Source organism: Urocitellus parryii, chromosome 7 (assembly GCF_045843805.1).
Source record: "Urocitellus parryii isolate mUroPar1 chromosome 7, mUroPar1.hap1, whole genome shotgun sequence".
Classification (NCBI taxonomy): Eukaryota; Metazoa; Chordata; class Mammalia; order Rodentia; family Sciuridae; genus Urocitellus; species Urocitellus parryii.
The window spans coordinates 107,425,095-107,438,413 of NC_135537.1; positions in this window are offsets into that span (position 1 = coordinate 107,425,095).

Consider the following 13,319-nt stretch of genomic DNA (forward strand, 5'->3'; position numbering starts at 1 on the left):
TTAAAACAATAAAGAAAACAACAATAGTCATAAATAATAAACACATGCAGGACACAATATGCATATTATCTGACTTTATGAAATGGGTATTTTATGTATATTTTCTCCCTCTCTCTCTATATATGGTTCTCTCAGCTCCCAATTGAATGACTTATTTTGAAAGCTTTTTAAATTGCTGAGGTTTCCTTCCCACTAGAAGGACACAGTTGGCAACACTTGTTGGAACACCTGTTCAGAGCACACCCAGGTTCTAAGAGCTGCTCTCCTGGGAAGTGATTTCAGGCTGTGCTTCTCAGGGGGAAGTTTCCTGCTAAGAACTCTTTGAAAAATCTCTGACATTCAATTGCAGGGCACTTATATCTTGATGAGGCTGTTATTGTTTTTTTTGTTTTAGTACATCTTCCTCCATTAGTGTTCTATAAAGTCAAACAAAAATTCAAATGCAGATGCCCCTATGTTAAATCCAACCTAACTAAGGCAGATTCAAGTCATTTCCAAAACTCTGAAACTGCTTAGGAAGAAAAGAAAAAGGAACATAGCTATTTTTACTGCCACTTCAACTTTTTAAGGGAAAATTAATTTTCTTCAAGAGATAATTTAATTCAATACTTTTCAAAAGTTTCTGTGGAGTGCAGCTTTTTTTTTTTCCTGAAAAAAATATTGTGTCCATCTCCTACCCTTACATAAGATCAGCTTGTGTTCATCTCTCATTTGTTGAGTGACTGCAGAGTTTCTTGCACAGGTACTCTTGTGGTCTTCAGATCTTACAGATTTCTTGCCCTTATATATTGAGACTAACATTGGGGATTCTCCTTCATATTCAATCAACACAAATGCCATTCCTGCCTGTTTCTAAGGTCTTTATGATAACATCATGAAAGACAGTGACTTCATCGACTAGATGATGATAACGATGTTGATGATGATGATGATGATGGTGGTGATAAACGTCACTAGTATAGGACAGGTATTCAGTTGAATAGTTTACAAGTAGTACCATATTTAATTGATAAGACAACCCTATGACATAAAATTTTGTCTTCTTATATTTCAGATGAGGAACCTGCAATCTAGGGACTAGAGTACCCCCAATCACCCAGTCATTAAATGGCAGAAACAGGCATGCAGAGCCAAATCTCTCTCACATTGTTGTGAGGTGAGCTCTGAAAGCTTGCTTTAATAAGACACAACCTTTAATCCTCAGTATATGATCAGGAAAAACTAGGCTACATTCATCATACGCCCTTCAGGACCTAGCTTCCTCAGAACACACAACTGATCCATGAGCAATGCAAGGGGAGACAGCAATTAACCTCTGAGTGTGTCTGCCCAGATGGAATTGACCTTTCTACATTTTATGGACAGAAGCAAATCCCTTGGCCACTCCTATCTTCAGTGGCATAAGGAGTTAAAACTTTGACATATCTTAAAGGGAGAAGAGAGCTGGAATATTTATAAGCAATCCTTATGATATCCACAGTACTTTAACAGTTGTCTCAAAGTAGATTTTTTTTTTCAGAAACTTTTTCACAATAATTGCCTAATAAATTATTCTATTACTTTATTCTACAAGTTCTTGAAATTCATCTATTTTAGAAAATCTTTTCACACTAATTGGAAAAGTGAGATTGAGTGACCTGGATTTCTTTTTTGAATTGGTGTTGGATCTTGCCTGTAATGCACACGTAATTAACAATTTCCTCTCCTGAACAATGGTAAAACAGAACCTCACTTGCAGCTATAAAATAAGATTAAAATCATATTAGAAAGATTCAATTGGATTGTACAGGTCTGGCACATGGTAGGCTCATTGAAATCTTAGAATATCTCTCCTTTAACTCTTTTTTCTTTTCTTTCTTTTCTACGTTACAGCTTGAAAAAATGTTGAGGAACGGGAGAATTTGTTATTGAATTCTGATGTGACTTCTATTATGTGAACTGCGAGTGTCTCTGGACCTCACTTCCTGAACTCCTTTCTAGCTGTAACATTTCTACAAATTTAAGAATATTTACATCACTGAAGCTATTTTTGCTTGTTCTGTTACTTAATGAAATCCTTTTGAGGGCAGTAATCATCTGTAACAATGATCACAGAATATTATACATCATGGATAGGGTCTAATCTAGATTTTGTTTTTACTAACTTTGTCACCTCTTCACAGACAAACTTCAGAGCTCAACTAATGGCAGTTTTCCCACCCTGTGAGGCATGAAGCAGAAAAAAAGTTTCAATGCAAGTTGTAAAAAGCCAATTAACTGTCTTCAATTTTGGGGAAATACAGTGTGAAATTAATGCTTAAGAATGAGGCTGAGCAGCCAATGCTATTGGGATTTACTTGTACACAGGGCAGGAGAGATGTTTTCTCGTAAATGCCCTCATTTAGAATTTTCATATTTTATTTTTGCTCAGAAGTTTCCATATTATATATGTTCATGTCAGAAAATGGAGAAACATTTTAGAACTGCAATAGAAATTGTACCGGGTGCTAAGGATGCATCACTAACTTATTATTTGCATAGACAACTTACAAACACTTCTGAGTTATGGAAACCACAACCTAGTACTCCTAAATGTAGTTATCATGGGAAAGCTGTTCTTTCATAGTAGAGGACTCAGGACTCAGTAGTTGCACACTGCAGCTGTTAGGTGCGGAGCTCTAAAAATTCAACAGTCTGTGTTTGTTACATATTCAATAAACTAGCCAGTGGCTTTACAACTGATTCCAGAGCATCAAAGTGAAAAGTATTAACTTAATAACTGTAGGAAAGAGTCTAACTGGGGATATGAAAGGGATACATTGGGGGGGGGGCTTAATTACATATTTTTAAATGACAGCAAATTTTAAATAATATTATGTTTTCAAGTGATAGAATTAGGAGTAGTGCAGAAAATAGAAGGCATTTACACCCCAACAAATAGGAGAACACTTACCGTTTTGGATCAATAAAACAAAAAAAAAAGTGTTATCTGAGCCGGGCTTTGGAGAATAAGGATACTGGGAAAGGTGAAGAATTGGTCTAAGGGTGATTTTGGCCAGCAATACGTATAACACAGTGTTGTATATCATTCCTTTTTTTTTCCAACTAGACCAAAAAAGGTTCATATTTCTGAAAGTTGCTTTTAGCATGTAATCCTAGGGGGAAATAAAATCAAAATAACACAAAAACTTAGAACTTGTCATTAATAACAAGGTTTTCTGGTTCTAGGTTATACTAACAACTGGTTGAAGCCCCTGTGAGTTTTGTCACTCAGCAATAGGGTCTTCCCCAATCCTATCTTTATTAAAATATTGAGAATGGTACTATGTGTTATTTGGTTCCATTGATAAGGTGATGGAATCTTTTTTTTTTTATCCAGTTATTTCTGGCTATAAATATAAGACATTCTGAAGTCTGTACATTCACAGGTAGGTCAAAGGACATTATCTCTAGATGGGCCCTTCAGTCCCTCTCATTCGGAATGCCCAAGATATGCTTTTTAGGGTGTACTTTATTTTAGTTTATTTTTTGTCCAATGTCTTCTCATCTACACAGAATTAAGGCTAGACAATCTACTTCACCTCCACAACAAAGCCTCCTTTTAGCCAATATATATTATTGTTTTTCTAACTCATGCAAACCTTTATTACTTAAGGGTGTTTAAAGCACCTGATGTAGAATCTGTGCCTAATCAATGTTTGTTGAATAATTGATAAGAAAAAAACTGACTTACATGTCTTGATTCCCAGAATGATCTAGTCTTCTCTCCTACAATCAACCAGTCCTGTTCCTTGCCCAGATATTCTTATGATGAGTTATTACTCAGATTCTTCCCACAGGAGCTTTTCTGTTCAAAATATTGTCACTACCATCTCAAGTTTATCAAAAAATGCATATAAAATGGAAATATAGCAAAAGCAATTTCTACAAGGGGGAAAAGATAAATAGCATAATAAATAAAGGCTTGCTGTTCTACCAAACTAAATTGCATTGGTGGACACAGATCTACCCAAAGTATAGCATCCCTTTCTACAGCTTTCCTAGAGGAGATAACAGTTTTCCCAACAGTAGTTTAGAAGCCAATAAATTCAGGCCCACTAGTTGTAAACTCACGGGTACAGGGAGTATATCTCCTTTTTCTTCTGACATACTTAGTAGTACATCACAAAGGACAATAAACACACTATAAGAGATCAGGGGAAAATAGCATGCAGGATAGAGAGGATTGAAAAGAACTCCACATTACTTCTAAAATGCTTCCTCGACAGGCAAGTTAGGGGAGGAGGATGATACTTTCAATGCAGCCTCCCCAGTAGACTCTTTTTTTTTTTTTTAATCTTTTTCCTCTTTTGTTCAATCACCAAGAAAAGAGGCCAATCAATGCTGGCTAAGTCAGTGGTTATGCTATTGATTCTATTCCTCTTTGCCATAAACTACTGGAAAGCACAGCAATGGAAAACATTCATATAAATATATAGCAGAAAACAGAATCATCTGTGAAAATTAACATGGTTATGGTTATTCTACAGCTTAGTTTTTAATAAATTCTAATTTATTTAATGGAATTTTTTTTCTTTTGAAATAAGAACAAATAGTTAGGAAACTCAAAATACTCCAGTGTCAAAATTTTCCAAATGTAGCTGTGCACTGATATCTGGGTACATGAAGATATTATATTGTAAAAAAAAAAAAATACAACTTTCTTGTACTTATTAGAAAATGAAAAAAGGAATTATGTGATATCCAGGATATGAGAGATTCCCAGAGAGATGTCCCTGCCCTTAATGAGAAATCACAGAGAAGGCTGCCATCGCTTGCCTGGATGCCGGGGCTTATCAGCAGGTCTCAGAGTTTAGGCCTCTGCGATATTGAGTGAAGATTATAAGCCAGATGGGCCACAAATTCTGTCAAGCCTTCTTGGCAGCTGCTCTCATTACAAAAGCCAGCGAGTCTTTTCCAAAAATAAGAATGTGAAGCAAATTGGGCTTATAGACCCTTATAATGCAATTGCACGCAGAGATAGGGGCCTGAGCGGGCAGGCAGAAATATTATTGATGGCTGGTGAAAACAGGGAATAAGATGTTATTAAGGCAACTCAGAGATAGATATCGATAGCTAATATAAAGCCTTTATTGGTTTACAGGCTCTAGGAAAAAGGGTTCAGAGCTTCGACCCTTTACTTTGCTTTTAATTTCACTGGAGGTGCAAAGTTTATGAATAAAACATATCTTCACTCATGATTCTGATATTAGTCACTACTTTCTCTGTCTCTTGTTCACCAGAAGCAAGAAACATACACTAACAACATGAACCACAGAAGCTCTTTCTGAGGAAGGGAATTCTGTGTGTGCATGTTGGAACCAAGAGGGATCATTTTCTAGAAACACTGAAACTCAAACAAAATTATAAATTGCATTTAAAAGAAAGTTTCTAGAACAAAATGTCAAGATACAACATAACATTAAAAACAACCTACATGATAAAACAGAGAGTAACTTTGCGTGACACAAAATCTCAAGTTGAGACAAGTGGAAATAATCCCCAAGGTCTAAGGGGTTGGAATTCTAGTGCTTATGGAAACAGGGTTCTGAAATGATATCGACTTGAGAATATGGGATCAGATGGAAGAATTAATTATTAGTTTTTCATACTTTGCATATTACAATTGGAACTAATCCTCAGTTCCCATCTGCCAGGCATTACCACGAGGATGTCAGTTTTGCTCAGTTTCTTCCATTCTAACAACAATAAAAAAATAATAATAGCTAGAGTGCATATATAACTGACTAATCAATCATTACATTTCCTTTCAAATTATTTTTTAAATCAAGGCTGATATAACCAGTTTGTATTACAATTGGCTTAGAAATAAGGCTCAATTTGTCCCTTTTTCCTTTCCACTCTTCTAGTCTAGAGACATGCAAAAAGTTCAAGGTGGGGTGTTTTGCTTATATCTGTCCATTTGATCAGACTGTCGGTGCAGGTACCCTATATGTCCATGGATTCAAACAACTACCAATGAAAAATTATTTTTTAAAAAATGGGTCTATACTAAATGTGTATATTATTCCCTAAACAATACAGTTCAATAATCATTTATATAGCATTTATATTTTATTAGTTATTAAATGCTATAGTTGTGGAATGGAAGTATATGAAAAATATATATGGGATATATGCAAATTTCTTACTATTTCATGTAAGAGACTTGAGCATTAGCAGATTTTGGTAATTGTCCACTTCCATGGATACCAAGGGATGATTACAATTTGAGAGTACATATTTTTTTTTTTAACTAGGAAAGCCATTTTATTTCATAGTCCCACAAACTGCAGGACTTGCTAAAATTATGTCACCAGGGACTGGATTTTCACACACTTTAAGTTTAAATCTTTACCACTTATGTGCTTATGAATACTTGCATGAAGTAGCATATATCCACAACAAGGTATGCACCATATTAAATTATCTGAAGAAATAAAACTATAAAATATGTTTTTAAAACATGATTTAAGATGTATCTGGGTTTGATTATCACAGAAATTCAATTGTTTTAATTTCATCAGAAAAATTATATATTTTTTATTAAAATAAAATAGTTCCTTCAAATTATAATACATTACAGTTTTACAAATGATTTTATAAACCATTGACAGTTTCTGAAAATTTTTGAGTGGTTAGAAACTTCTGTTTCTGCATTGTTGGAATTTTTAAAACTCTTTTTTCAAATTTTTATTTGTTTTATTTAGCTCTACATGACAATAGAATACATTTATGCACTTTGAAATATCATACATAGATGGGATATAATTTCTCATTTTTCTGAGTGTACATGTTGCAGAATAATATTGGTCACATAGTCACATATATACATACAATAATAATGCTTGTTTCATTCTACTATCTTTCCTATCCCCACACCCCTTCACCTCTCTCCCTCCCTACCATCACTTTCCTGTACCTAATCTAAGGTAACACTATTCTTCCCTAGTGCCCAGGCCTTATTGTGAACTACCATCTGCATATTAGAGAGAATATTAAGTCTTTGGTTTTGTGGGATTGACTTTATTTCGCTTAGCATGATATTCTCCAACTCCAACCATTTACTGGCAAATTCCCTAACTTTACTCTTTTTTAAAGCTGAGTAATTTTTATTTTTATATGAGGAGATACAGATTTCTTTATATGGATGGTGCTAACTTATGTCATTTCCAACCATTAAATAATAAAAAAGAAATATTTCCAAATATTTGTTTTCTTTTTTCCTCCATATTGAGTTAATATTGTCAAAAATTGTGTGTTCATACTATATAACATGATGACCTCTTATATGCATGCACTCTGAAACAATAAATATAGTCATAATGATAAACACATTGGTCATCTCACAGTTACTCCTGTTCGGCATGTATATGCATCTACGGTAATAACATTTAAAATCTATGTTCAACAAATTTCAAATATAAAATAAATTATCACTGACTATAGACATCATACTCTATTAAATCTCCAAAACTTACTCATTTTGTAACTGAAAGTTTGTACTCTAGGACCAAGATTTCTTCATTTCCCCATTCCCCACTAACCAGTACCCATTCATTATTCTACTTTGTATTTAGAAGTTCAATATTTTTAGATTTAACATATAATGGATATAAGCATGTTTTTGTTCTATGTCTAGCTTATTTTACTTTGCATTATTTTCTCTACACTCATCCACACTGAAACAAATGGCAAGATATCCTTATATTTTGAGGCTAAAAAATATTTCACTTTGATAGCTAGATAAATAGAATTAGATCCAGATATTATATTTTCTCTATCAAACAATCTTTTAATGGATGCTTACATTGTTTTCATATCCTGGCTATTATGACTTAAAGCTGTAGTAGACATGGGAGTGCAGATAAAATTTCAATATTTCATTACCATCTGATCTATGACCACAAGCTAGGTTGTTGGATTATATAGGAGGTCTATTTTTAATTCTTAAAGGAACCTCTTACATTGTTTTAAATAATGACTGTATAAATTATATTTACACCAACAGTGGTATACAAAGGTTTTCTACTATTATGGAAATCATGTTCAGCAAGAGACCAAGCACCATTTGGAGGACTGGAGAATTCAGGTTTATTTTCACTGGTGGGTCAGACCCACCTGAGCTAGTGCTCTGAAATTCTGTACCCAAACTGAAGTTACATAGGGCATTTATAGAAATTTGATATCATCTCTTAATCATTACAAAATTGGTAGGTTTGAATTTTTGACCTATGTGACCAAAGACCATGCACAGGAGTTTTATAATAAGGGATTCACAGATGCAGAACAATGACAGTAAAACACCTGCCAGTGTTATCATAAAGTGGCCTTTAACACAGGTAGCAGCAACTCAAGATGACCAAGTTTACCTCCCTAAAAGCTATATTTCTATGAACTAAACCTACAAGGTTTCAGACAGCAGTTAATTGGCCTAGCAATTAAGTGATGTAAGTACATTCCTACAGAGTTCAGAAAGTTACAAAACATAAAGAAGAAATGACTCCTTCCACAGGCATCAGTTGAACCTCCAGCCTTGAAAGCCTGGCAGAGGGTGTTTACATTCAAGAGGGAGTAGTCAGACTCCTAGAGACAGTCATTTACAATCCAATAGGTAGGGATCCATGGTTAATTAAGTTTCTTGAAGAAAGTCTGAATGAAAGAGTGGGGGACTCACCATTTCCCCAGGTCTGGCTTTTCCAACACAATAAATCCTCAACAACACAAGTTAATCTTGAATCTTTGGTAGTTATCTTCCTAGGAGTTGTGAGATGATATCTTACTGTGATTTTGATGTACATTCTTCTATTGATAAGTGAATCTAACAAACTTTTCATGTACCTGTTTTATTTGGAAAGATGCCACTTTAGTGTGTTTGCTGGTATTTTTTATCATGTTTCTGCTTTGTTTCTGGATATTTTGTTTGCTTTTTCACTTAGTTGCCTAAGTTTGTGTGAGAGTGTGCGTGTGTGTGTTTGTGGTTGTGTGTGTGTGTCTGTGTGTGTGTGTGTGTGTGTGTGTGTGTTTGTACAGGGGGAATGAAACTAGGACTCTTGCAAGCTAAACCTGAGCTCTACCACCAGACCCAGAGTTTGTTATATATTTTGAATATTAACCCTTTTACAATATTTTTTTGCATCTCATAGGTTGCTTTATTAATTTAGTGATTGCTTCCTTTGCTGTGTGAAATTGTTAAATTTACAATAGTCCCATTAATTTATTTTTACTTTTTTTTTCTTGTGCATTTGTTCTCCCATGCCAAAGTCATTGTCAAAACCAATATCAAGGCATATTTCCCCAACATTTTGCTTTAGAATTAACTTCCTTTCATATATTTTTGTTTGTTTGTTTTAGATTTACACTTACAGGTTTTTCAATTCCCTGGTTAAATTTACTTTTTGAATACTTTAATATTTTTATACAATTTTAACTGGGATTATTTTCTTAATTTTTTGCAGTTACTTCTTGGTGACTGTGTAAAAACACAACTGATGTTTGTCTACTATCCTCATATCCTGTAATTTTACTGGATTTATTTATTTCTTTTACTGTCTTTAGGGTATTCATAATATTATGTTATCTGCAAAGGGAGACAATTTACTTCTTTCTTTAATATTTAGATGACTTTTATGTCTTTTTTTTTTTCTTGCTGATTGCTTTGGCTAGGACTTCCAGTACCCTACTGAGAAGAGATGGTGAAAGTGGAATTTTTTCTTCTTCTTAATATCAAAGGAAAAAATTTTAGCTTTCACCATTGAGTAGGAAGTTGCTGTGGGATTTCTCTCTATGCTATTTATTAAACAGAGATATATTCCTTCTATACTTAATCTGTTGAGACTTCATCATGAAAATATTTTAAATTTTGTTAATTTTTTTCTACATATATGATTTTAATTTACTCAGTCAATGTAGTGAGCCATATGTATTTGTTTGCATAGGCTGAAACAATCTTGCAAGAAATTTCACTTAGTTCAATGTGATGACAAATTGATTGGCTAGTATTGTCCTGAAATTGGATTTGTTATCCTGGTTATGTTGTCCTTATGAAATGGTTTTGTTTTGAAGTGTTCCTCCTCTTTGATAAATTGGACAAATTTGAGAAGGATTGGTTTTAGTACTTACTTGAATGTTTTTGTAGAATTTTCAAGTGAAGCCATTAGATTTGGGGATTTTTTTTTTTTTTGGTTGTTATTGATAAATTTTCTATTACTAATTAAGTCTTCGTATCTATTATTTTCTGTTTATATTTTTTATCTTCATAATTCAGACCCTATAAGTTCATGGGTCTAGGAACTCATTAATTTCTGCTATGCTACCCAATTTATTATAATATAATTGGTCATAAATACCTTTTATAAGTCTTTGTATTTCAGTGTTATCAGTTATAATGTCACCACTATGTAACTCAAGAGCATTTTACCACTGAACTTCATCCCCAGTCCTATTTATTTATTTATTTGTTTGTTTGTTTGTTTTGAGACAGGTTCCCTCTAAGTTGCTGATGCTGGCTTTGAACCTGGTATCCTCCTGACTCATCCCCCCAAATCTGAAAAGTATGCCATCCCATCATGTTCCACTCTTATTTAATGGAATTATTTTCATTTTAATTACTAGAGACTTCTTTCTTTCTCAGTCCATCCTAAGGTTTCCCAATTTTGTTTAAGTTTTCAAAGAAGAATTCCTTAGTTTTATTGATTTTTTAAAATTTCTATAGTAGTTTCTCTTTAATTTGTTCCTTATAAGATTTGGGGGGACTTTTGTTTATTATGTCAAATTCTGGCTTAGTGCGTTCATTTCGAGTTTTTTGAGGTATAAAGTTAGATGGCTCATTTGAGGACTTTTACTTTTTTCTTCACTTAAGTATCTTTACTACAAATGTTCCTCTTAAAACTTTTTGCCGGGCTAGGGATGTGGCTCAAGCGGTAGCGCGCTCGCCTGGCATGCGTGCGACCCAGGTTCGATCCTCAGCGCCCCACATACAAACAAAGATGTTGTGTCCACCGGAAACTAAACAATAAAAAAAAACAAAAAAACAAAACAACTTTTTGCCACATCTCCTAAGTATAAGCCTATTGTGTTTTTAGTTTTTATGTCATTTTTTTTTAAAGATTCATGGGTTGTGGCGTGTGTTGCTTAATTTCCACATACATGTGAATTTTCTAGGTTTGCTCTTGCTATTTATTCCTAGTTTCATAAAATTGGAGTTGGAAAAAAATTGTTAAATTTGTTGAGATTCATTTTGTAAAATGACATAGCTTTTCTGGAGCATGTTCACTATGCTCTTAAGAAGAATATATATTGTGAACCTAATGGGTGGACTGTTCTGAGTTTATCTACTAAATCTATTTAATGGAGTACAATTATACTGTTTTCTTCCTGATTTTCTGTTCAGATGATCTGCCCATTATTGGAGGTGAGATATTGAAGTTTCATACCTTTATCGTATGTTTCTGCTCTGTTCTGCTATTGCTGTATATTGAACATGGAGTTCACATATGTTTACAGTTGCTAATTTCTCCTTGATTTATTGATACTGTGTCATAATAAAATGACTTTTTCAACAGATACAGTGTATCACTTATTTTGCCTGATATAGGTATAGCTACCCTGCTTGCTTGTGGTTTCTATTTGCATGGAATATTTGTTTCCACTCCAGAACTTTCAGCTTGTGTTTCTTTAAGGCCAAATTAAGTTTATTGTAGAAAGATTATAATTGGGGCTCAGTTTTTATGATTGTTGTTTTTAAAATTCATTTAGATCCTGTATATCTATGCCTTTTCATTTGAGATCTTAGATTGCTTACATGTAATATAAATATAAGGACTTATTAATTCCATTTTGTTAATTGTTTCCTGATTTTTATTCCTCTCATTCTGTCTTCTTTTTTTGATTTAATATTTTTCCTAGTGTTATATTTTGATTACTTTCTCTTTCTCTTTTTTGCATCTACTCTTTTTTACTTTACCCATACTTACCATGTTTATATAAAATACATTACAGTTAAAACCATATGTTTTATTGTGATAATAATTTACATGCAAAAACTCTATACGTTTACTGCCTTCTCCCATATATTATGTTTTTGATGTAATGATATATTTAATATTATATCACATTATATTTTTATATTGTGTATCTATGAACAAAGTAGTGTAGCTACATTGTTTTTTTATTACCTTTATGTTTATATTACCAGTGAGTTGTGTACTTTCATCTCTTTCTTTATGAGTTAGAATCCTTTAATCTCAGCCTGATCAACTCCCCTTAGTAATTTCTATAAGAAATGTTTACTCTTGAACACCTTCAAGTTTTATTTGTCTGAGGAAGTTTTTGTCTGTTCTTCATTTCTGAAGATCTTTTTTGCCAGGTAAAATTCTTATGATTGGTAACTGTTTCAAGTGCACTTTGTTTATTAGTATCCTTTAATTTTTTATTCTTTTTAGCAATTTGATGATATAATCATATTATCTCCTGACCTGACAGTTTTATGCTGAGAAAGCCACTGGTATTGATCAAAGTTTTCCTTGTGTGAGGTGGGTTGCTTTCCACTTGTAGTTTTAAATTATCTTTGTCTTTGGTATTTGACAATTTTATTATGTGTCATAATGAAATTATCTTTGGTTTGAACATGTCTGAGGACTTCTGAGCATTTTGTACCTAAATGTTGAAAAGTTTTCTTGTATTATTTATTTACAGAAAATTTCTGACATTTTTTCCCTATCTTCTCCTCTGAAATATTGATAATTTGTATTTTGCTTCTCTTGAAAGTGTTCATAAATTCTACACACTTTCTTTATTCTTTTTTATCTTATTTTTTTCTCCACTAACTGGATAATATAAAATAACTTGTACTCAATTTCACACATTCTTTCTCTGACTGATAAAATGTACTGTTCATACTTTCTATTTCATTTTTCATTTCATTTGTTGTGTTCTTCAGTTTCAAAATGTGTTTGGTTCTTTTTTTATAATTTTTATCTATTTACTAACTTTTTTTGTCCATTTATGTTTTTATTTCAATGTGTTTTTAATCTGAATTGTCTTATATAACCCTTTTAGCTTCTTTTAAGCAAGTATTTGATTTTTTGTCAATAATTTGGTGGTTCTTTGTGTCTTTGCAAATTGGGTATTTGAAAAATGTTCCCTTTAGTACATATTCTTTTCTTCTTTCCTTTTCCTTCTTCCTTTGTTTGGGCGTGTGCGTGTGTGTTCCTTAAAATTTTGTGTTTCTACCTTCACATTTAAAGACAGTTACCTCAAATGGTCTTTAGTGACTGGCTTTGGTGGGGTAGCAGCTTCAC